Source organism: Ursus americanus, chromosome 2 (genome assembly GCF_024610735.1).
Source record: "Ursus americanus isolate L20-20 chromosome 2, mUrsAme1.1.p, whole genome shotgun sequence".
Lineage (NCBI taxonomy): Eukaryota > Metazoa > Chordata > Mammalia > Carnivora > Ursidae > Ursus > Ursus americanus.
Window position 1 is genome coordinate 64,407,624 of NC_142128.1, and position 27,529 is coordinate 64,435,152.

General features: G+C 33.6%; 1 protein-coding gene across 1 annotated transcript in view; it reads right to left on the minus strand.

Moving 5' to 3' along the window:
• The window catches only part of KCNT2 (potassium sodium-activated channel subfamily T member 2), a 349,439-nt gene that overhangs the window by 252,533 nt on the left and 69,377 nt on the right, over nucleotides 1–27,529 (minus strand). The gene's annotated exons all lie outside the window — the stretch shown is intronic.

Consider the following 27,529-nt stretch of genomic DNA (forward strand, 5'->3'; position numbering starts at 1 on the left):
CTGAATATTATATATTTAATCTACAATACAATAATACCAACAGTCTAAAAAATAGTAGCATACTAATAAATACATTTGCTTTCTCCCTAAATTCCAGCAAATTTCTCTCATGTGATGACATAATTAATATTTTCAAAATACTGATTGGAAAGAAATATGTTCATGATGATTTGTTAATAATCATCATTTGAAAATTTATTTTTTATTTGAAATTTTCTTAATTAAATGGTCTCTAATACACTTATTTTAAGTTATGATTCCAGAACAGCTAAGAAAGCACTTTAATGTTTATACAAACAACAGACTTAATTTCATTTTTCCTATATCACAAAATTTTGATAATGTGATCTTTATAAACTAGAAACATTATTTTGTAACTGGTATTTTGTAACTCTTAATCCCCTTCACCTATTTTGCACCTCCCGACACCCATTCCCTCTGGCAAGTACCATTTTGTTACCCATATCTCTGAGTTTTGTTCCATTTTGTTTGTTCATTTGTTTTGTTTTTGGCTTACAAATCTAAGTGGAATTCTAGTTTTAAAATAAGTCATGGGGATGTAATGTACAGCAAGGTGACTATAGTCAATAATATTGTATTGCAAATTTGGAAGTTGATAGGAAAGTAAATTTTAGAAGTTTTCATTATAAGAAAAATTCTTTGTAAGTCTGTATGGTGATAAATGGAAACTAGATTTATTGTGGTGATCATTTCACAATGTATACAAATGTCAAATCATTATGCTTATACCTGAAACTAATATAATGTTATATGTCAATTATACTTCAATTAAAAAATTGCAATATTCTCTAACAAAACACTTACATATGCATGCCTATGTGCATGCACATACTCCTACACATATATACACAAACTTACACACTTACACATGATACAAAAGCGCATGCATGCACAGAGAAACAGAACTCCAGTAGTATCTTAGAAATCCATCACTGAGTCTGTTTCCCTTGTTTTATGGTTTTTTTTTTTAAGATTTTATTTATTTATTTGACAGAGAGAGAGAGACAGCAAGAGAGGGAACACAAGCAAGGGGAGTGGGCAGGGAGAAGCAGGCTTTCTGCTGAGCAGGGAGCCTGATGCGCACGGTTCAATCCTAGGACCCTGGGATCATGACCTGAGCCAAAGGCAGATGCTTAATATCTGAGCCACCCAGGAGCCCCTCCCTTGTTTTTTGACTGAAAAGGCAGTTCATTTAAATAAAGTAACTGCAACATTGATATCAAGCTAAATTATTTCAAATCTGCTATGGATACAAAAGCAAATCTGAAAGGACATATGGCTATTGTGCAAGTAATTCAGCAAAAGGCCATGCAGATTTGCTCTGGAGTTATCAAATTTATAAGACTATGAGTCCGTTCTTCTGATAATATCTGAAGTTCAGTACTGGGTATATATCAGAGGTTTAACTAAAATTAGGTCATTTAAAGCCTTAAGCAAAATAATGAGGAATCTGGAGAGCGTCTCATATGAGGACAAGTTTAAAGAACTGGAAATGTTTTAGCCTAAATATGAAGAGTTAGCAGTAACAGAATAGCTGTCTTTAAATATTGAAGTGGACATCATTATTAAAATGAGATGACTCATAATATGATGCTCTATTGTATATGATTAATCATAGAGAAATAAGAGAATTAGGAATGAGATCACCCAATTTTGAAATGGCCATCATTGTGAAGTGAAGAGCTCTCCAATATATATAAATATACCAAAGACCGGATAACAGCTTGAAATGCTGGGGTTTTTTTTCCCCTGAGGTAAAGACAATTTTGCATGAGATAAATTCTCTCACTTCCAGATTCCCTCCTCATTATAATATTATGTGAAGTAAAACTATTAATTAATCTCGTGATCTCTGAGTCAATATGATCACCAAGGAACATAAGATAATAAAGCATAAGTTTATACATAAAGGTTTTTTTAAAGCTAAAGCTAACATACAAAAAAACCAAAACACGTTAGGATCCATGTCTTCTCTCAGGTAGAGAAAAATGACCTTTAAGTTAACTACTCATAATACTGAGTACAGCTTTATTTTTTTAATAACAACTTTTCCCAGAATCAAAGCCAATTAGTGTTAATATATTCTTGGAGGAACCTCTTAGCCCATACAGTTCTCTAATACTCAGGGACTTAGGACAGAGTTTAATGTTTAGGCTTTCTAATTTTTTCATGATTTTAGTTTATTTTAAATATCCTCTTCATATTTCCTTTTCCATATTTAAACGTGCTTTCCCTTTTTTCCTTCCTCCCTTCCTTCCTTCCTTCCCTCCTTCCTTCCTTCCTTCCTTCGTTCCTTCCTTCCTTCCTTCCTTCCTTCCTTCCTTCCTTCCTTCCTTCCTTCCCTTCTTTCCTTCCTTCCTATCCTTCCTTCCTTCCTTTCCATTCTTCTGAACTCTCTCCTCCCATCTAACTTTATCTGAATTTACCCCCATCCAAATAGGTCAATTTAGTGCACTCTTTCTGGACCTTCCCCAGAACCCCAGTTTTAGTCACATTTCCCCTAATGTAACAGTGGAATTATAATTGTATTTAATAAAGAAATAAATTACAATTACTAGGTAGTATCTTCTCCTATTGACATGTTTTCATTGTGTAACAATATTAGCTTTATATTGGTCAACAATATTTTATTGTTTGATTTGCATAGACCCTACATATTCTTTGTGACATTTATTTCTGGATATTTTATCATTTTGGTCGCTATTTTTAAAGTGTTTTGTTCTAACCTTCAACTTTTGGTTTTGGTATTGTAAATAGCTACCATGTTGAATTCCTTCATATGCAGTAATACTTTTTTTTCAGGTTTATTGCTTGGGTTTTCTAGACAAACAATCATGTCATCTAAAAATCTCCAATATTTTGATTTACATTTAATTGTTATTATGTTGACTAGCACTTATTGAGGAAAAAGTATCAACTGTGGTATGCATTCTTAGAAGGCCTCTTGTGCCTTAGCAATAATTATATTGTTGACCCTGGAATTGCAATAAACATTTATATCTTACTAAAAATCCTATCAGGAGTGGATGGATATTGATTGCTATCAAAAGCGTATCTTGATTCTATCAAATTGATGGTAACTTTTGGGGATTTTTTTGACATTGATTTGATTAATTGTTTTAATAGTTTTTCTATTATGCAATAATTTTTTTCAATTCTGGACCAGTTTTGTTAGTCATGAATTATTCAGGTAATTTACTGGTGGATTCATTTTCTTATATTTTTAGGAGTTTTTCTTCTATAATCATAACCAACTAGCACATTGATGTGCTTTCATCTTTAGATTATTCTGATATCTTCAAATATGAATTGAAAAAATACACGAATTGAAAAACTCTCCAGATTTCTCTACAGACTAACCATTTTCATTACTACAAAGACATTTTGTGTAACCATTGTCAATTTGCCTTAATATTGACTTTAATTTGTTACTTTTCTTTTCTTTTCTTTTCTTTCTGTTGCTCTGGTTACTCGAATTTAGTATAAGAATCACAAAGGATCTTGTTAAAAGCCAATTCCCTTGTTTCACTCTTAAAATTCTTCTTTACTAACTCTAACATAGGCTTCACCATTTTAACCACACAAAAAGTAATTCTGATCCAGGCTGTCCACACTCTGCTCTTTCAGAAACACTATTTCACTTTTTTCAAGTGCTAATAATGCCTTGGGCTCTGTAGGACATCAAACCTTTGCAGATATTCTCTTTGGAACATGTAGCAGATTACTACCAAAAGAAGATTCTCTCTCTATTTCTACTTGGTGCTGTCCCTTCCTGCCTCCCTCTGAGTCTGCAATATTGGTCACAGAGTCCATGCATGAGTTTTCATGACTATCCTCATCTCAAGGCAATACCTGCCTGGACTTTCTGGTCTCAGCAGACAGATGCAGTGGATACATTTTAGTCTCTCTATGTATTTGTTGCTGGGTATTATTCCTTGGAAAATTCACATCTGGGTATCAAGTGAATGTACATAGCTTCATTGCAATTCCCATGTCTAAGAAATTTTCACGTGGTATCATTTTTGTGCTTTTACATTGGTGAATCCTTCGAACTCTATGTTTGGTGCTCTGACTCCAAAGAGTAAGGAAAAAAATTTAAATCTCTCTGTATACTACTGCCAGGTTTCTCTCACTCTATTCCCACCACTACTGAAACTTAAAATGGGGTTTATATTTATGAGAATTGCACCTTTCTAAATATACAACATTACTGTAAGTGTACACTTATTTTTTCTAAAGTCATTGCTATGCATTGAACTATGTCCCCTAAAAAGATAATGTTGAAGTCCTAACTCCAGTATCTCTTAATGTGACCATATCTAGGAATGAGTCATTGGAGACATAATTAGTTAAATTAGGATGAGGCCATACTGGAGTAGAATGGGTCTGTAATCCAATACCACTGGTGTCTCTGTTAGAGGAAAATCTGGACACTGACACAGAAGAAAGATGGCCATGTGAAGACAGAGACAGAGACTGGAGTTTTATGGACACAATCTCAGGAACACCTAGGGCTACCACAGGCTGAAGAGGCAAGTGAGGATTCTCCCCTAGAGATGTAGGAGACAGCATAACACCACCAACAACTTGATTTCAAACCTCTATAATCCAGAGCTTAGAGTTAATAAACCTCTGTTGTTTTTAAGCACCTAGTTTCTGGTTCTTTGTTGAGGCAATCCTTCAAAACTAATACAGTAATATTCTATGATGATGACAGTAGCATTTCCCAGTTACATGAAGTAAGTCCATTAGAATGAATGTAAGCTCCACAAAGGCCAGGACCATATTTGTTTTGTTAATGATTATATCTTTAGCATGTCACATATTACTTGAGACCTATTAGGCATTAACTATGACTGACTGAAGCCCTGAACAAAGGGATAGGGTAGTTTCCAGGTTTTTTTGGTACAAACCTGAAGGACCCTGAGTGGATAGTCAGTAGGAAAATGAAAAGCATCTTCTTTCCTTCCTTAGATTATAACTATTTGAGGATGCAAAATCTGGGTTTGTAGTGAGGTCAATCCTTATTAGCTCCTTTTTATTCAAATTTGATCTACCTTAAGATTAATGATAATTCCCTGCAGATTTTTAAATTTTTTTCAATTTTATTAATTTAGATTTATTTATTTGCTCTATCTCCCCATGACTTGATAAATATTTAGGAAAAAATACACTACATTATTTAATTTGTACAATGTTGCTATGACTTGGGTAAGACTGCCATCAACTTTATTTTATAGAAAAAGAGACTTTAATTCAAATAATTTTAGTGAATTGCCTAGATGCATAGCTAGTACGGGAACAGAACTGGGATATTGTTCTTTCCATTACTTCTTTTTGCCTCCTGCTTCCTCATCAGTTGACTCTTCATTATTAGGAGATTTCTAGGTCATTTGTAAAATATTAACAAAAAAGTATTGCAAACACCAGACCCACAGAGAGATAAAGACAAGTGTTTGTTTAGTTCTTCCCTTTGATTATTGACTCTAAACCAGGTTCCTATCCATTTACAAATATTCACTCCTTACTTCTGGTAACTAAAGTATTTTACAGAATAACGATTCAAATGGAGCCTTGTTAAAAAACAAACAAACAAACAAAACTGAATGAATAAGCCTACCATCAATTTTTAATCTTGAAAAATTAGTTTCACCAGTTCATGCTCAAGTGCTTCCAAAGGGTTTCTACCTGGCTTCCAACTGTTACTACATGCACAAAACTAAGTTCACTTTAAATGCTCTGAAGTCCCTGCTCCTACTTCCCAACCTCTTTTTGCTCATCCGATCCTCTTCATAATTACTCAAGCCTAACTTTTTCACCTTCTTTAGTCGGTAACAACTCATGAGGAGGCAGAGATTAATTCTGATGACTTTTGATAGCATTCTCTTATTTTTAAAATGAAACTTAGAACAATGTCATTGGGGGGCGCCTGGAGGACGCAGTCAGTTAAAACGGCTGACTCTTGGTTTCAGCTCAGGACATAGATCCCAGGTCTTGGGATCAAGTGTCCTGCCTTGGGCTCTGTGCTCAGCATAGAGTCTGCTTGTCCCTCTCCCTCTCCCTCTGCCCTTCCCCAGCTCGCCCAGGCTCGCTCTCTCTCTCTCAAATAAATAAATACCAAACAAAAATCTTTAAAATAAATAAATAAATAAAACAATGTCATTTTGGAAAGGGAACCCTACTAGTATAGATACATACTCACACTACCTACACACATACATACACACATGTATGAGTGTGTTTGAATGTATACATGTAGTGATGTGTTGGTAATGAGGAAAGAATCTGGAGTGCTAATCACTCAACAATTTTCTTTCATTATGGATAATGATGATAGTCCCTCAATAATTCCATTTATGCTCCTGTCATTCCCTAATAATTGAGGCTTGCAGGTAGCTGGAAATACACAAGCTTGTGGTTTCCATGATGAAACACATTACAAGCCCACCCAAGAGTACTTTTGTATTCAAGTCTCTATTCAGTTAGAAAACTCATGAACACATGTGCAGTGTTCATTTGCAGGGCCAACTCTGTACTCCCTCATTTTATTTAAAAGAATTAAAGGTAAACAACCCCATTTAACTTAACTTTGCATAGGAAGCAAAAGATAAAGAAAGCTAAGTGTAAAGGTACATTTTTTTCATCCTTGAAGAGATTTGCCTTTTCATACCCCCACGCAACTGCATGAGTGGGGGGGAGGTGTAGTTCAAGCCATTAAGAAAAAGAAAAGAAAAGAGAACAGAAGAGAAGAGAAAAGAAAAAAAAGAACTGCAAACAGAACATTTATTCATTTTTATTCTAAGTATATAATAAAAAGTAGCAAAAATACACAGCATTTAGGCTTATAGTAAACTGTTTGATATGTATTATATATCTTTACCACCACTACCTCAAGAAAAATTACAGATGATTCCAGACCATGTCTATTTCTTTTCTCTCAGCTCAACTTTACTTCTTCCCATTACACACACACAACACACACACACGCAGAAGCCCCCAAGATAAAATGCATAATGCATGTGTACACATACACACATAAACGTACATACATGCATGTAAACATATGCATATACATGCTAGAAGTATAGAGCTCTTTGTCCCAGAAAGGCTTATAAATTCACATAATATGACTACAGGCAGCACACCCCCACCACAAACCTAATAGCCTCCCAATCAAAACTCATAACAACTACAACCTATAAGTCCTCTTTTCTTTTTCTCTCTACTTTAAGAATAGAATACAAAATACCATGTAATCTCGAACTCCGATTGGAATACTGCACCCAGTCATTTTAAAACCTTGAAGGAAAATATAACAAGGCTCACACATTCCAGGATTGCTAAGAATGGCATGGTTAAATATCAAAGCCCAGTTTGGGGAGAAAGAAATGTGTGTTTTCAAAGAGGAACCCACTGGGTCTCAAATAGTCAGGTCATGTTCAATACATGCTAGTTCTTGGTATGAATCCAGAAATTACATGAAGATACTCATGTACCGTGAAAGAAGCACCTTTGAATTTCATATAATTATTTTCACCAATAACATAAGACTTTAAATCAACACTCCAAGCAGCCTCTTTCATTTTGCACTCGTAGGGAGAAGTCATATTTCAATAATGGGCACCGCTCACTAAGACATATATATTTCTTTAGGATATTTTAGTACTCAGTATTCTTAATTCAAGTAAAAATAACATATATAACTTGGAATAGGTAAACCATATTGGGCTGAATACATTTTAGGACAAAGTGACACAATTTGGAGGAAGAAGTGAAAACAGTCACAAATAGAATTTCATTCCATAAATTGTGACATTAAAACTAATGGGTTTTCTAGGGAAACCAACTTTTTTCCCACATTAGATTCTTCATTTGTTTATTTCATAGTGTAGTATAGGAACTAAGAGGGATAACTTTGGAATCAGATTATATGCACAGGATTATCAAATTTGCTAACTTTTATTTCCTGTACAATTCAATTATTCCTTCTATTAACCAGGCTGTTTAATGAAAATTAAAGAAAATACCTTATATTTGAGAACAAAAAACTGACAACTCATAACTTTTTTCTGATGTGTTGGTAATAAAGAAAAAAGTCACTAGAATAAATATTTACAATTGGGAGAACAAAAACTGTGGATTACTTAAGTCAATTCGATATAGTTGAGTCCTCCAAGAAACATTTACTTGAGAAAAATAAAGGTATAAGACAATAAATAAATTCACTGTTTACTTCAGAAAATTCCTACATATTAATTTATTAGAGACTACTGTCTGTTCACCTAGGCAAACACATCACTTATCTACAAAGCCTACTCATTAAGATTTGCATTATCTTTGTACTCATTATTCATTAAGGCTTCAAAACCCTCACTTTGCTATGTCCACAAATTCCAAATGATTTATCATGAAAGTTGACCATTCCAAATCCTTTCTTACCTTGAAAGATCCCCCTTACACCACTTGAGCCTTCATTCAAAAAGCCAGATAAATACCTGACTTCTAACATCATCTTCTGAAACACTGCTAATGCTTACTAACTTCAGGGAGTTTAAATAAATTTAGTTTTGCTTCATTAACAAATATCTGGTGACAGTTCAATTTAAACAACAGTATAAAGGGAATCATACTACACCTGCTACTCTGGAACTTAATCATGTTTACTTAAACATAGAAGATGCAGGCCTAGATCATAATTTTTAATTACTGCATGTAATACTTCTGTATATTCCTCTATATTAATAATACACTATTTTTTCACAAATCCCTTACATATACAAATTAATCTTCAGGTTTTGTTTACTATAAAGAAAAAAAAATCATCTACATTATCTATAAACATAAATAATAAATACATTTTCTACATTTTTCACCAAATAACATGAAAGCTAAATATCAAATTATTTTTAAATATATGTATAGGACAAAGAGTATAGCAGTAATCTAAAAATCTTGTTATCATCTCACCATTTTAATAGTCAAATAACTTTCCCATGGAACTTTCCCAATACATTTTTCCCAAACTGTCTGAGAAGGCAGATAATTAATGATACAGTCAAAATGTGTAAATATTATACTAGAAAAAAAAAACTGTTGTCAGTTTTGTCAGAAAAATTATCCAAAATTTAGAAATAAGCAATAGAGATTACTAGATGTTCTTTCAGTGAAATGCTGGCTTCGACTTTCTATTTTCTGTGCAATTTTACAACTGTGAAGGAGCAGACATTAGTGCAAAGAGTTTTGTATAATAGATATGCAAAGAATTGCCACCCAATAAAAAAGGTAACTCAAAAGGTTAAAGCTGATGGCCTTGTAGGGTTTTTGGAAGAGGGGTACTAACTTAGCAATCTTATTCTAACATTGAGTAGTTATACCTAGCTTCTTAAGTGCTTTGTGGACCAGTTTTAAAGTGTTACTGTTTTGCTCATTAATTAATGAGTTGAATATAATTTTTTATATTTGTATAAAGGACATGTTTTTCAAACTTTTGAAAATTATGTTTTAATATCTCCTCCTCAAATTAATTTCTTATTAATTATCAGTATAATTTAAATTGGTGCAATCAATTTGGAAAACAATTTGGTATTTATATTATAAAATAATCCATAGATTCTATAAAATCCTAATCAAAATCAAATAGGGAATTTTGTGGAGCTTGATAAACTGATTCTATAGAGGTAAAAGATCAAACTAAACAAGAAGAATAAAGAGTAGATATTTGCCTTACCTGAAATCAAGACTTATTATTATGCTACTGCAATTAGGCATTATAAAAGTGGCACAGAGAAAGACCAATTGATTAGTGAAATAAAACAGCTGGGAAATTGACTTATGTATATATTGAATATTAATATGTAACAAAGGCAGTATGACAGATAAATAAGGAAAACAAAGTATTCAATAAATGGATTTTTAAATGGTTTTCCTAAAAGGCAAAAAAAAAAAAAAAAGAAAGAAAGAAAAGAAGACAGAAAGAAAAGGAGAAAGAAAGAAAGAAAGAAAGAAAGAGAAAAAGAAATAAAAGAAAATGAAAAAAGTGTAAAAAAAGACAAAAAATTACATTGGACCCCTATCTCATACCATATGTGTTAAATTATGTCCATACAGGTTAAGGAAAATTTTGAATTCCTACGAAAAAAATAATAGCGAATACTTTTTTGACCTTTGAATAGTCAGAGTCCTTAAGATACAAAAAGTAACAATATCATAAAATATGTATAAAATATTTACCTGGAAAAGTAAGAGTGTAAATCAATAAATAACTTCCCTGATGGGCTCTGAACATTCATTTGGCTCAATTAATAAAGTTTAAATTTTAATTTTAAAGAGAATGAAAAACAAATTCACAAGTAGGAAAAGATATTTGGGTACAAAACCAATAAATGTTAAAAATCAAGAACATATGAAGAATCCTTAATAAATCAATTATTAAGAAAATAAAAAACATGTAGCCAGAAATTATGAAATGGGATTTTACAGAAAAGGAACTCTACTGGCTAGTAAACTTAGAAAGAAATTTTCAACCTCATTAGTACTCAAGAAAATGCAAATAAGACTGCAGTGACATAATATTTTATAGCCATTTGATTGGAAAAATCAACAATATTATATAATAATTCCAATTGTTGAAAAGAACATGAATCAAAGGATTTCTTAATTTGGTGAAGTGTAAGTTGGTGAGATCACTTTGGTAAACAATTTGACATTATCTAGTAAAATTGAATATTCATATTTTGGCAGTTCAGCCACTCCACTCCTAGGTAAATGCCATAAAGAAACTTACACACATGCACTAAGATATATGTACAAGAATGACCAAAAAAGCACTATTTGTGAGAGCACAGAGAAATAACAAAAGTAATTCAAATATCCATTTACAGGGAAATGGGTAAATTGTAGCATATTTATGCAATGAAATATTGCAGTAAAAGTTAATGAACTATGGCTATATGCAACAATATGAATGGATCTTAGTAACAGAATGCTGAAAAAGATGCAAGTCTAAAAAGACTATAATATGTGCAGCACAGTAGCCACTTTTAAGTTCAAAATATCTAAAACCAAACAATAACTTGTTTAGAGATACTCATACATCCGTTAAACAATACTTCTTAAGAGCAAGAATTCAAAAATACTGATTCCAAGGGGTACATGCACCCCAGTGTTTACAGTAGCATTATCAACAATAGCCAAACTATAGAACGAGCTCAAATGACCATCAACTGATGATGGATAAAGAAGATGTATAGAAGAAGATTATATATATATACACACATATATATATATATACACACACATATATAATATATACATATATATTATTATTATTATATATTATATATTATATACATATTATATATATATCCATCCATTTTGGATCTATATGTCTATTTCCATACATATATAATATTCCATTTTGTGTGGAATATTATTCAGCCATTAAAAAGATGAAATTTTGCCATTTGCAATGACATGAATGGAGCTAGAGTGTGTTATGCTGAGAGAAATAAGTCAATCAGAGAAAGACAAATACCACATGATTTCACTCATGTGGAATTTAAGAAACAACAGATGAACATATGGAAAAGGAAAAAAAAAAGAAAGAGAGGAAAGCAAATCATCAGAGACTCTTAACCACAGGGAACAAACTGAGGGTTGCTATAGGGGAGGTAGATAGGGAATGGGCATTAAGGAGGGCACTTGTTGTGTTGAGCACTGGGTGTTGTATGTAAGTGATGAATCACTAAATTCTACTCCTGAAACCAATTTTACCATATGTGTTAACTAACTAGAATTTAAATAAAAAATTGAAATGAAAGACAAACAAACAACAAATAAGTAAAAGCAAGAAAATGAAAAGACAAAGAAAGTTATGTCTTCTGGGAGGGAGGCAAGGAAGAGAGTGAAGGAATCCACAGTTGCTGTAAGTTATTTATAAAGTATTAGTTTTTTGACCATCCAGAGGTGTCTATACATTATTAGTAAATCATTAATAAATTAAGGAATAAGGGAATGAAATGATAGTGTGCCACAAACTAAGAATTACAACTAAACTAATGCTGAGCCTCTGGGGATACAAAAAATTCTTAAACACCTTATATTTATAAAAAACAGAGGTGAGAGGGACTTTAGGGTACTATGTGAGACAAAATCTCCATATTATACCAAGTAAGTGTATGAATCAAATCTTTAGCCCAGGGAGGAATTGGTAGAGAGCCATAGAGAACAAGATTAGCAAGCTTGGATGGTAGCAGAGGCAGGTGGAAAGCCTTTTCTGATGTAAGAAATAGCAGGGGGAAAGGGAAAAATTGTGTGAGAAAAAGTATAGTACTTTTCAAAGAAGTTAAAATGGCTAAAGTATTAGGTAATGCAATATGTAAAAACAGAAAGATAGAAAAGAAGCCAGACAACCAAAAGAACTTGAATAGAGGCCAAGATATGTATTAATAAACAGTGACAATAGCATTATCAGGAGGAACCACTTATTGAAAATGCCCAGACACTACACTGAGCACACAGATGTATTACCACACCTAATTCTCAACGCAGACTTTTACCAGGTACTATTAACATCTCCGTTTTACACATTAGGAGACAAAGGCATTTGTCCAAAGTCACACAAATAGTAACTGGTAGACCTGGTTTCACAGCCAGGCAGTCTAACTCCAGAACCCACAGACTTAACCCTCATTATATATGAGTTTAATCAAGAAAGAAAAATTATATGAATCAAATTTACCTTTTTTGTTATTTTTTATTGAGATATAACTGACCTATGACATTATGTTATTTTCAGGTATTCAATATAATGATTTGATATCTGTATATATTGTGAAATAACCATCACAATAAGGCTAGATAACATCCATTATCATACACAGTTATGAAATTTTTTTCTTTTGAGGAGAATTTTTAGGATCTACTCTCTTGGCAACTTTCAAACATGCTATATATTCATATGTAGATAAGCTATAATAAATATGCTACACAATATTATTAAGTATAGTCACCATGGTGTACATTACATCCTCATGACATTTATTTTATAGCTGGAAATTGGTACTTTTTTGATCACCTTCACCACAAATTCACTTTTTATTTCTTAATTTGTTCTTTTTCTGATTATATGGTATGCAAAACATATTATAAAATATACTACCAAAGCTGACAGACATTTTAGGAATTTTTGGATAAATTTATTTACACATGCAAAAAAATGCTTAACAATTTCAGTTTCAACTACTTTAATAAATAAATATTATTCTCTAAGACCATATCATGTTAAGTACCATATAACTGGATATGGTAGACATGGAAATGTGGCACCCCAGCCTCCATCCATCAATAATTCCTGATAATTTCCAGCTCTCAGCTGCTTCAGGGTCTGTCTCAGGGGCAATGAGACACCCTACCTGGGGTCACATCTTTCTCAGGGCAGCCCAAAACCCAAACTCCCTATCAGGATCTGCCTCTAGAGAATTTAACCAGAGACACTGACAATTACTTTATTCAGATTGTTTATGAGTGTAATGATTCCTCAACTTGATCCAAAAGCAACTGATTATGATTAAATCAGCAACATTATCGATAACATCAAATTGCTTTATCATAGAAAGATTTCAAAGTAATCAAGGATTTTGCTTCTGACAATGTGGTAGAAGATGAAATACACACAGACACATAGATACATACACACACAGATCACCACCACCACTACCTCACACCACCCCACACCACTTTTTAATATGTGTAGCTTAACTAGTAAGAAAGTAAGGGAAATCCTTAGAAGCCAGAAAAGACAAGAAAATAAGAATCCAGCAAAGTAAGCTAGCATTAAAGCTACTGCTCACCCTGCTGCTTTGATGGTATAGAGTTTGTATTTTGACAGGCAAGAAACCTGTCGAAGAAATCCCCCACAAAGAGCTCCACAGAAATCTCCATAAAAAAACAGAATTCCTGAAAGACAGCATCATGAGTGCATGAACTAAGAAAAAAATCCCTTACAGCAAAAGATGGTGAATACACTTGACCACCTTGGCCGTGGTTCTGATTGGCATTGAAAGGAAGAAAGACACACTGAGACTTGCTGTATTAATATCCTAGAGTTGCCATAACAAAACATCACGGACTGGGTGACTTAAAACAACAGGAATTTATTTTTTCATGGTTCTGGAGTCTGGAAATCCAAGATCAAGGTGCCAGCAGGGTTAATTTCTCCTAGGGCCTTTCTCCTTGGGTGGCAGATGATACCTTCTGGTTGTGTCCTCACAAGGTCTTTCCTCAAGCATCCCAGCTGTGTTCAGGTTTCCTTTTGTACAAAGACACCAGTCAGATTGGATAAGGACCCATTCTAATGGCCTCATTTTAACTTAATTACCCCTTTAAAGGTCTTTTCTCCAAATACAGCAACATTCTGAAGTACTGAGCTAGATGGGCTTCAACATGAATTTTGCAGGACACAATTCAGCACGCAACACTTATTAACAATAAGCCTGAAATCACTGATTCTAATTCCTCACCTCTTGTTCTTTCTTGAACCTATTCCACCTCATCACCAAATCTGCAATTATCAAGGTCACCAGTGATATCTATATGGCACAATACAGAAATCAGGTATCAGTCCTCATGTCACGTACCCTACCAGCATTCAGTGTAGCTGAACATTTCTCACCCTTGAATCACTTTCTTCACTTGCCTTCCAATGTACCAGTCCTTTGGTTTTCCTCCTACCTTACAGTTTACCCCTTCTGCGTCTCCTTGGGTGGTTCATTCTCTTCTATTCTTAAAAATCATCCTCTTTTATAACTATGCTCAAAGTGCAACCCATCTTTATGCCCAAATTGTCAAATTTATATATCCAGGCTAGCACCTCTCCCAAATTCATACATTCGACTGCCTACTCAACCTTTCTACTTGGATCTCTCTAGTGGACATCTCCAACTTGGCATGATCAAACCAAGCTTCCTAACTTCCCTCCCTAAAATCTCCCAATCTGAGCTAATGTCAAATCCATCCTTCTGTTGGTCAAGACAAAAGTGATATAACAATATATGGATTCTCTTTTCACTTGAGCACATATTAGTATTGTTCTCTAGAGTTCTTTGAGTAGTAAAAAAAAATCTTTTAGCCTAAGAAAGAAAACAAAACAAAAAATATGCTTGTAATGAACATTTTCAGTCAACCCTAGCTTGTACGAATGGACGTACAGATATTTAAGCTTGCTTTCAGGTTCAAATCCATTTTCTAAGGCAAGTCATGGAAAAACAAAGCAAAACAAAACTTTCAGTGATAAATAGAAATATTGAACCCAAATGGAAGTTCCATTCATGTATCAATCTACAAAAATAGCTACAAAATATTTCACACCATTGAAAGCACTGTTATATGCAAAGTCTTCTATTCTAAGGCATGACCTTTAATTAGATATGACTGCAAAAACTGCCAGATTGGATCCCTAGTGTGAGTGATGTATAGTGACACAGAAGGAAGTATTGTAAATGAAATTACCACCCACTTTCTTCTTCCCATCATCTTGTGTCTGAGAAAAAAGGTACTCTGATCTACCTGCTAATTTTCCCAATGCCTTTCCTCTCCCTTCCCCAATTCATTCCAATTATGGCATCCGGGGTTCTATAAAAATTCAGAATTGGTTTAAGGGAGAATAAAGTTTGTCCTCGCACAGTTTCTTAAAGCCACATTAAACCTCAAGCTCCTCTAAAGTGATATTAATCAGTTTTTGCTTATAATTGTTTGCCCACTGCCTAGGATATAATGGATGTTCACTAATATACATGGAATTAAATATTACTCGGCAGTAGTTGCTTCTAACACCCCGTTAGCATCCAAAGTTGACAACTATCAGCATGCAGGGGCTGGCAATCTGTGGCTACTGCCATCTGGCATCTATGCTGGGAAACAGAAACTCCCGAATAACCCCGCTCCAAAAGGAAGAACACATTTGTTAATCTGAAAATGCATGCTTCTGATTTGCTATGGATGATATGAATAATCTGGAATACCATAATTCCTCATTATTTCCTCAACCAGACTTAATTATCATACAAGTTATTGGGCTTTTAAATCTGTGAGTCACTATTTTTCAATAAAAATATTCAGCTGGACCTTATGAAAAACGAACAACCCTTAGATTAACTAAGCTTTCTTTTGCCTTCCTTTCTATTTCTAAGCCTTGCCCTGCCTCCTTCAGGTCTCATTTGGCGTCTAAAATGATGCCACCTGAACTTTGTTCCTCACCCAAGACTTTGCTAAGTGACACACATGTATTTTTGCTTAGTTCACTCTATTCCTTTTACCATAGACTTATTAGTGTATGAGGTTTGCCTTTTTAAGTGTTTCTGTCTTTCAAATGGAACTTAGAAATTAAATAAGTGGTTCTATGCTATAGCACACAGAACACAGATGCGTAAAAGGAAGAAAAAGATGACTTTAAAAAATATATCATTGCAAATTTGATACATTCACATTTTGAAAGTGTATACCCTCCTTGAGCAAAGTAGAAACAGCTTATTTTATGACTTTGCAGGAATAATGAGCAAAAATAGACTGAATTGGACAGGAAGCTACCAAGAGCCAGATGGAATGCATCACTAATAACATCGAACTAGAAGGCTCATCAAGAGTTGATTTGAGGGCATGTTTCTTGCTCTCTGTCCCTCCAAAGCTGCTAGTAATAGTTTTGTTTGGCTCTAAAATTGTGAAGACAGGAACTGTATCTGTTTTGTTCAGTTTGATTGTGTTTTCAGAACCTAACACAATGTCATATACACACATTAAGTACGCAATATATTTGCTGAGTATTGAATGAATTTTGCTATATAAAAGTTGGCTTTTGATCTTGTTACTGACATTCTTATCTGTCAAAATCACATTGTCAATTTTAAATCTCTCCTGAAGATTTTTCTAATTTTCCATCATCCCTTCTTCATACATTCTGATGTTGTGATTTACTTGGAACTCCCACCTAGGAATCTCCTTCAACGTCTCCTTCATAGTCCACCAAAGGAGGTAGTAATAGATTATTATTTTCTTCTGTGTGGAAGAAAAGTACTATTGAAAAACTATTTTTTTCCTTAGTGATACTTTCAGAATAACTAATGCACTTCACATAAATTACTGGTAAAATAAGGCTAAAAATGTGTACTGTGAACATTTACTTAAATATTTACTTAAACATATTTTTATTTAAAAATAAGTACATGTATAATATGTAGTTTACATATTTAAACAACTAGTCAACTGCTTCTCTATATCTATATTAAATTTAAAATAATTTATTTCCATTTATGTAATTGTTGGATTTTTTTCTTTTACATTGTAATATTATCATTAAATTCCAAAAACTATCATTTTAATAATACTGCTAAAACATGCCTTTTAGAATCATGAAACTATCTGCCCCTGAAATGAAACATGTGGGGCGCCTGGGTGGCACAGCGGTTAAGTGTCTGCCTTTGGCTCAGGGCGTGATCCCGGCGATCTGGGATCGAGCCCCACATCAGGCTCCTCTGCTGTGAGCCTGCTTCTTCCTCTCCCACTCCCCCTGCTTGTGTTCCCTCTCTCGCTGGCTGTCTCCATTTCTGTCGAATAAATAAATAAAAATCTTTAAAAAAAAATGAAATGAAACATGTAAGATATCTCTTAGATCAAATAAGTCCCGAATTTCAATCATCCGTTTGTAAGAGGGAAACAAAAATGAATATAACTCATCTCAAAGAACAAAGGAAACAAAGCCATAGTAGATAACTTAGTCTATTCTAGAGATTCAGCCTCTTGTCATAACTCATATCTCTGCTTTAGGAAAACTGAAAAATATGGGTTTGGGTTTTTGTTTTTTTTTAAAGATTTTATCTATTTATTTATTTGGGAGAGAGAGCACAAGCAAGGGGAGCTGCAGGCAGAAGGAGAGGGAGGGCAGACTCCCTGCTGAGCAAGGAGCCCAATGTGGGGCTTGAACCCAGGACCCTGGAATCATGACCTGAGCCAAGGCAGACACTTAACCGACTGAGCCACCCAAGCGCCCCAAAAAATATGTTTTAAAATACTACAAGAACGTGAGGAAAATTCCAGGTCCTGGCACACCATCACTGCCCATATTCATGGAAAGAAACTATGAAAAGTCTGTTGTAAAGCCTTTATAGCATTTTTTAGATGAAGACAACTTTACTAGCAATCACAGCTATAGGAATAACTACAGCACGGTCCTTCCAAATGATCCTGAGGCTTGTCTGCGGAACTCTGAAGGCTGTCATCTCACCTTCTAACCCCTATTAAGAGGCCTTCTAAATGTAAAGCTGTTAGGTTTTTGTTAACAGTCATTCCACATTATAAAATAGCTGATAAAGTCAAGAATACTAACAGCTTGCAAACTTGCCTAAAACTCTAGTACTTCTGAAAATATGCATAGTTCCTTCTTGCATTCGTAAAAATTGAGCGAGCATTAATTTCCCACTAACAAGAAAGGTGTTCCCTATAAATAGAAAGAAGCTGATGTGAAATCAAATCTGACTATAGATATACCTTGTGAAAATAACTGAGAATCAATTATAATGGAATTTTTTCTTTAATGATAGAATCACATTGTCCCTCATTTAAAGAGAAAAAAAAAAAAGAAATGCCAACAATACTTGTAGTTTTGTCCAACAATATACCACAGAATAAAAATGTCTTTATTAATTATATTTAACCAATATGTTCATGCAGAAAGAATCTATACTTGGCAATTCCATTTCAAACCAGGCTTCGCTTTCTTCATGCGTATTTGAAAACTCTACATTTTTCTCTCATTCACCTGTTTGTAAATTTAGTTCATGTCAATCCATGTTAACAAAAATTAAAAATTAATTTAAGTGAAAAAAATGAATTTAATTATCCATAATTGAGTTATAGATCTATTACATATAAAAGCTGAAAGATCATACATATACAGAAAGTATTATTATTAAACATACCAGCAGTTTCTGATATACTTATACCAAAACAATGTTATAATACATGAGGAACCAGTAAGATCTGCAGAGTCATGAACTTACTAAATCTTACATATTTATGCTTTGACTCTTAAAATTGCAGATGCCTGAACTGACTATATTATTTATTTGTTATGTTATATCACTTAGGACTCTTTGGTTTGCAATTGAGAAAAAGAATCTACTCAAATGTTCATGTTAAGTCTGGAAAGAAAAAGCAGGAAATTTTTACCAGAATTTCAAAGAAAGCTTCTCCTGAGTCTCAGTGGACCTGATGGTGTCATATACCCACCTCCAAATTAAACACTTAAGTCAGGGAATGAAGTTCTCTGGCTTAGTCTTGGTCATATTCTACAATCTCAGATTCAGGGCTTGGATTACAGGTCGGGTAGAGGAGGACACTGAAGCCCACATACTGAGAATGAGGAACAGGTAGTTTTCCAGTAAGAAATAAGCAAATGGATGCCAGCAGTATAAAATAACTGATATCCACTAAAAAGGCAATATGATGAATGATATGATATAAAATATATGATGTATATATGTCATCATATAAAATAATGAAGTTCATATTAAAGCCATATATATTATTTTCAGGGTTAAGCAAGATCTTCATGTTCCTGTATCTTAAATATCTTTATCATAAATAATACTGAAAATGACATTAAAATTACATTTCTATACTGACACCGTTAAATTTAGTATTTTGAGTATCAATCTATTGAGGGAGGTCCTATTACCAAACTTTCATTTTACATATGTCTCCGGCTATAGGTAGGGTGGACAAGCAAATTAGATCTAATTTTGTGTTAAATAAACTGTCTCCCAGCTTAGAAAAAATTAATTTAAATCAAATGCCAAGTTTCAACTTTTATAAATGAGTGTTTTATTATACAATCTTCAGTTTTTCATCTGTTCTATATTGTTATGGTTGGAGTGCAAAAAGTGAAAAAGGGTGATCAAGAAAAGGTAGCACAGTTTTATAAGCCACATTAAGGAGTTTGAACTTGGACTTTAAACTAAAGGTAATGGACAGCCATTTAAATAGAGAATTATTTGTTATGTCTGTGGTTTTCAATAGTTTATATCAGCATAGAGATTGCACAAAAAGGGTCGAGATTAAATGTGAGAAAACTCCACTAGTTCGGGGAGGGGGAATGATGTTAAAAATGAACAAAGAAACACTTAGGAATTGAAAGAAGTCAATTTGGTAATTTGGACCCTGTGAAGAACAAGAAGTCCTATCTGACTACCGGATTCCTTGCTCGAGCATCTGATTCAATGGGAGTGTTATTTAACAGGAAGGCAAATATCAGAAAAGGATCAGTGATTCAGTGGTTTTTGATTGTTGGAGAAGAGTGAGTAGACAGATAGAAAATGACCAAATCAATCCTCATGGCATTTTCATGATCATTTGTGGATTTTTGTAAAGCAGCAAACAATCTGAGTCTTCTGTAGGGCAACTCTCCAACTAACTGTAAGGTTGAACGAGGTGACACTCTGCCTTCTTGTTTCAGCTCCTATACTTTAAACAAATGTCTTTTCCTTGGTTTCTTTAGTGTCTTGTTTGCGGTTTTTTGTGCTTTTTTGTTGGTGATTTCACTGTTTAAAAGAACCCTTAAGCAGTAATGCTAAGGTGCTGTCTAGTGCTCCCAAATGCAAGGAGATTCTGATACACCTTACAGAGAAAATAATTTAGATAAGCTTTCTTCAGAAATGAGTTATAGTATTATCACTTGTGAGTTCAGTGTTCATGCAGAAAAAGGAAGAAGAAATCTGTATATGAGCCTGCTCTGGAAAATGTTAAATTGACATCTACAGTGCATGATGAAGCTGTGGAAAAGATGAAAAACTGGTTAAATATTTGGATTCATAAGGTGGTGGTTAATAAAAAGAAAAGTGTAATGGACAAGACTGTACTAAGGCTAAAAGCCAAAGAAATGATTATGTTATCCAGGATCAAGAAAATACAAAACCTTTCTCCATTAGTGTTTTATTATTAAAGAATATTGTATATATTTAATTATTTGGAATATACATATTATTAAGTATATATATATTATTAGGTATATATATATTATTAGGTTCATATATAACAAAATATATATAAGCCTAATATATATTAGGTTCTCTAAACAGAAACACACATAAAACAAAGTTATGTGTTGATCAACTGATGAAAATATGACCAGAGGCTGCAGGAACCTATATCCACTTAGGAAAAACAGCTCCATATTCACTAATTCAGTGTTTGCAGAGGATTGACAGCCCCTAACTAGTGCAAATAACCAGAACTGACTTTACGTATTTGTGTGTGCAAATTTATATAAATGAGAACAAATCAAACATTCACACACATATATGTATATCTATTACATAAATACAGATATTATATGAAGTAATACTGTTCTGACCAACCTGTCTTGTAAGTCTGCTTGGATGATCTAGTGTATTCTTGACCATGCTTCAAATGTTACCAATACAAAGGCACCGACTGTCTTGCACTTTCTGGTATCCCCCTCACTGTGTTGATTCTACAGTATATTCCTCAAAAGTTCTTGTTAAAGAAACAAAAGATCCTTTGAAATGTCAAATTATCTCATTCATTTTAATGGAGAAAAGTGGACATCATAGCATTTATGAGAGCTGTTTATTACCACAAAGGCTTAAAGTGCACACATAGAAATGCATCATACCACCATGAAGTTGGGTAAAATTACCTGAAATGTGTTCATAATTGTTCATATGTAAATAATGATACTTTACTAGCAAAACAGGCTGTCATTAAATCAATGATATTAATAACCTAACAAATTTCCTGGAAGTGAGGCCATTATCTTTACAATTTCAAGTACTTTAAAAGCTGCTTGAATTTCTTTTATGGGGAAGAATATTAATAGGGAGCCATTATTCCACTTGTAAGTCAGCATGTGCTCTTTGAGAGTAGCATATATTTCTAGCATATGACAGATATATGTTTAATTACTCAGAAACTTTCATTTAAATAAAAAATATAAAGTTACAATTTGAAAAGTTCCAATTAGTTTAAATAATTTAATGTGACGTAAAGTTGCTGGTACACAATTCATATCAAGAATTATATAAAGCATAAAGTTGGATTAATTTTTCACCGTAATCTGCATATGTTAAAACTATTTCCTAATTTGTTTAGTTCAGCAGCTGGCATGAAAACATCCAATTTGGGGGTCAAGAAATATTCAAGGAATCTCTTTTCCACTTGTGCATCTTCAACAGTTACTTGGCTCAATCATTCTATCCTTATTATGTGCAAGTCATGTAGTAGGCAATTGACAAACACGAGTAAAAATTAAATAAAAAGAAAAAACAATGCCCAATGACTAACATGAACGTGACCCAAAAATATTTTCAACACCAATGAAAATTTTCATTTCCAAAATGAACTTGTATTGTATTACTCAATCATACCATTTTAATTTATGCCTGCTATATGCTAGGCATGTATTTTTTAAAATTTAATATTACAAAAGTTATTTGAGCTAAGAATTATTATCCTCATTATACAGATGAGATTGGTGAGGCTCAGAAAGCTCAGTATGTTGTCCAAGATCACACTGCTAGTAAGTCATGAAGTTAGGATCTAACGAAAGTGCAATGTTACCATGAAAATAAAATGCATTTCGAAGACTTACTCTCCAATTTCTTATAATTTGTCTTGTACAGACACTCGACATAAAGGGTCATAACTCCTTCTACACAAGAAATTCTTTAGATATAAATTTTATTTGTAGGTAAAAAACTGAAACCCAATGTAGATAAACAATTTGAGCTGAGGTACACCTCCTCCACACTCAGTGACAGAGCAAGACCTAAGCATAAGCCTGGTTCTTAGATCATGGATCTTGATAACATATCAAGTTTCTCCTGCCATTCCTCCCTTACTTTTAACTTACTGACTTTTTTAGCCTCAAGTGGATTTTGATTAACCAACTGTAATAACCATTTCTGAAAAGAAACCATAGGATAATAACCAACGACGGCATGACAGCTGTCATGTCACTAGTCTAATGATCCCCGTAATCAATTTTATAGGAGAATGGCCACTTCCGGATAAAAAATTATAAGTCTTATGCTTTTTATGTCAGAATATCCTGTTTCATTTTCAAACAATTTTTTCAATTTGTTTAGTACATCAGTGCTGTGATCATTGTAAATCCACAGAGAGACAAATCCTTTGGATTTTGCATAAAATAATATTCTCTGGAGAGTAAGAGTAAGATGTGGAATTACTCTGAACACACATTTTACACCCAATATTACAATCCTGTGTAGACCCAAGTATTTACAAAGGCTGCAAAATGGTCTGTAGATACCACTAATTTTATTACCCTTTGTTTTCCCCCGAGCACAAGAGAAAATTCTAAGCTGCCATTATAATTGCAAAAACAAATTATGTGTAAGCCTTTCCTCACATCTCTCAGAGTAATCATCTTTCTGTTCAATCCAGGATCAAACAGAAATGGCATACATTGACTTCTAACTTTCCTAATGATATCCAAGCCAAAGAAAGTGTTATTGACTAAAGGGCCAATAGGAAATGTAATAAATCTTTACTCATTATGGGTTATTACCCAAACACTTACTTTACCATAGTCCATTTAAGGAAAAAGCATTTTAGTTTTAAGTGTTGATCATAAAAGATATAATCATTAATGGAGTAGAGATTTATCTTCTGTGGGAGTTTCCTTCTTGCTAGCTCATGACTGCTTGTCAGTAATAAAAATTGGCTAGCACTTCCCTTGCTCATTAGGTAGAATTATTCCCTTGACTGGTGACATCAATGTATTTGTAACAACCCCATTTGCAAGGCTGGCAGCCCAGCCTTAAATGTACTGATAAAAGGAGCAGGAGTAGATGTAGGCATTTTGACAGAAAGCTATTGTAGTTAGTCAAAAACAGAAAACATCAGGCATGATATAATTGTGCATTAGATTACCCCATACCTTTCATGTTTACAATTATGCTGTACAAAAATATCTTAGTCTTGAACATGTATCTTAAATAATGTGACTGAATGGCTTATTTTTAGAACAAATGTTGGGTACAACACATTCAAAATACCTTCCATGTAAGTAATAATGTTAGAGAAAAAATATTATGTTGAATTAGAGCACTTTGATAATGATATAAAGAGGGAGTATACTCAATTATATGTACTCATATTATTCTAAGGTATATATTCAATTGTTCTAAAGTATCTCAAAAATAAATTGCTGAATTAAATACTACTAATGCTAAAGAGAATTCCTGGAAATGTTTATCTCCGATTGAACACTAAAGTAAATATATTTAAAAGATGGAATATTTAAGTTCATTGAAACTATGGGTTATTAAAAATACTCTATTTTGGATGAATAAATTAGCAAAGAGCAAATAATGATAGTTTTATGCCAACAAAAGCATTCATTGTTTTCATTATTTCAACCCCTTGATACTATATCCTACCCTACAGTACCTTTTTCTTGAATCCGATATTGATGGCTGAAGTCGTGGAAAAGGCACAAATGTGGACCCGCAAGGAACTAGCTGTGGAGACATTATGATCTTCTGCTCGGGTATTTGTTCAAGAGAAAAAAAATTGTCTACAGACACAAACTCCTTTCATCCAGTTGCATGATCAAAGGAATTGAGTCTTGTTTTTACCATTACTTTGGAAAGATTTTATAGGATGTAAACATTTCAGCTCCAGCAGCTGATTCTAATTTCTTTAATGCTATCTTTGATTCAGCACTGCTTGACAGACTATTAAGGAAATGTTGATGATACAGGAAGACCAGTGTACTGGTTAACATGATTATTTTGCAGAGCACTGTGCATTCATTAATAGCAAATAAGTTGTTACAATATTCCTCTCTGCTTCTTTCTAAAAATCTTTTATTTATCTTTATTTAGTCTCAGGATGTTTGGTGTTCAAAATATAGAGCCCATCACTTGTTTCAGAAAATATAACCCATAACCTTTTCTCTGGTAAACAAAATCAAATGTTAAATTTAAGAAAAGTCCATGATACTGAGACCATGTCTCCCAAACACACAAGCCTTACAACTCAGAGTGATCATAATTCAAGCAGCAAGGGCTTTCTACAATAAAAAAAAAAAAAGTATACAATCTAAATGTTAAAACCTGAGAGGACACTGTTGTTTAACCCTAAGAAATGGGTGACATATTGAGGAACACAGTAAGTGTGGAGAAGTTTCTTACAGGAATAACAGGAATGGCAGACCATACAAAAGAAAGAAAATACATATATGTATGAACTAATAAAAATGTAGAAATATATGAAATATACAAGTCTCAAGAAAGGGCAAAGAAAATGTTAGGAGGATATTAGCAATTTTTATAATAACAATGGTACACAGCAGTATATAAACTTCCTTTGTAGCCTTATCATGATAAACAATTTTTGTAGCCTTATTCATGATCTTGTTCTGACTGTGAAAAATCAAAGCAATGTAACTGCCTAATAATAGAGAGTCAGATAAATATTTTTTGATGCATCAGTAGTATGGAAGAGTATGCAACCACAAATGATGGAAAGCTATTCATGATATGCTGTTAAGTGGAAAAACAGCAAGTAAATAAACCAAAAAACAGGTTACCAAAAACTATTGTGGTTTGACCCTATTTGGGTAAAGCCCATGCATTTAAATATAGGAGAGGAATCTCAAGTTTTACATATCAAATAATTAGCATTTGTGAAATTATAGGGGTTTTTTTTGAAGTTATTGTGAATCAGTATTTTCTAACTTTCCCATAGTGACCATGTATTACTTATGTAATAAAAATAAAACTAACAAAATAAGTATGCTGTTTGTACCAAGTACTATCACTACCACAAGGTTTAACCATCATTTTATTCCCTAAAAGGCTATCCCTTCAAAATCACTTTCTGAATGTCATTTACAAAGATCTAAATAGCTGCTCTCTGGTGACATGAAGTCATTTCAAAATACATCATGCTAGAAATCACATCATACGCCAGAGTCAGAAGTGAGAGACTCTTGTCCTAACTGCAACTTGCTAATTAGTTCAGCCAATTAGACTTCAGCCTCCTGCCTCTTTCCCAGAGTTATTTGTGAAGTTCGACAAGAACTTTGACAGGCCAAATATTTACTGTAAATAAAGATTTTATGGAACATAAGCTTTTGACCTTATCACCACCCAGGGATCAAAAACCATATCATCTAATATCCTCATAACTTTTATTCCTCTGCAGAGTCTGTGGGGGTTGCTCCTTCCATTCCTTCAAATGCAATCTGTGGGCTTTGGTGTTTACAGCTTGAGAGGCATTTTCTTTAACTAAGCTGAGCTGGGCCCATTCTTTTTTACAGCCTCATCAGGGAAAACAGACCCTTGGAGTGCTCAGAACAGAATCCCCAAGCACACTTCCAGAAGGACAAATCGCCCTCTGAAGATTATAATGTTAAAGAACATGTACAAACTTCACAGCCACACAACTTGCATTCAAATCCAGCTCTAAGACTGCCTGGTTGTGGGACTATAAAAGCACCCAGGTATTTCACTGTACTGAGACTCACAATTTCCTCTAGGTGGAAAAATGGGAATGGCAATTCCAACTTCCTAAAATGAATGACAATGAAATTAGAATGCACGGGAAATACTAGTATAGAAACTGACATGGAGAGCCTTTCAGTTAACGTTTTCTTTCTCACACATTTAGTAACCTGGTATTCTTATGATAACCATTATTATCACACGAGTGGATAAAATTTCACCCCAAAGCAAACAGACATTTTAGTAAGCTTCACACTATTATCACTGATAAATGTCGATTTGTGATAAGTTTATTGAAATAACAAAAACAGCTCAAGAGCTCGGTGATTATTTCAGCAGGATCTCTAGTTGGTCTGGTCTGTACTAGAGTCTCTCTCCATGAAGTAATCAGAGATGTCTTTATTTCAGAATTTAATATAATTAGACTAAAATGGCTGCTGGTAGAAGTGAGAAAAATGAAGGCTGAAGGAGTATTTTCCAGCATTTGGAAGTTCCATATATTGATGATTGGGAATACCTGGATAAGCTTATCTGTGCATTAACTTTCTTGCTCTGATTACACAGAGCTGTGAAGAAACTCAAATTTGTAACAAAATACAAAATCAACGTACAGAAATGTGTTGTATTTCTATATACCAATAATGAAGCAGCAGAAAGAGAAATCAAGGAATCAATCTCATTCACAATTGCACCAAAAACCATAAACCAAAGAGGTAAAAGATCTGTACTCTGAAAACTATAGAACTCTGATGAAAGAAATTGAAGATACACAAAGAAATGGAAAAACATTCCATGCTCATGGATTGGAAGAACAAATATTAAAATGTCTATACTACCCAAAGCAAACTACATATTCAATGCAATCCCTATCAAAATACCACCAGCAATTTTCACAGAGCTAGAACAAATAATTCTGCAATTTGTATGGAACCACAAAAGAACTCAAATAGCCAAAGTAACGTTGTAAA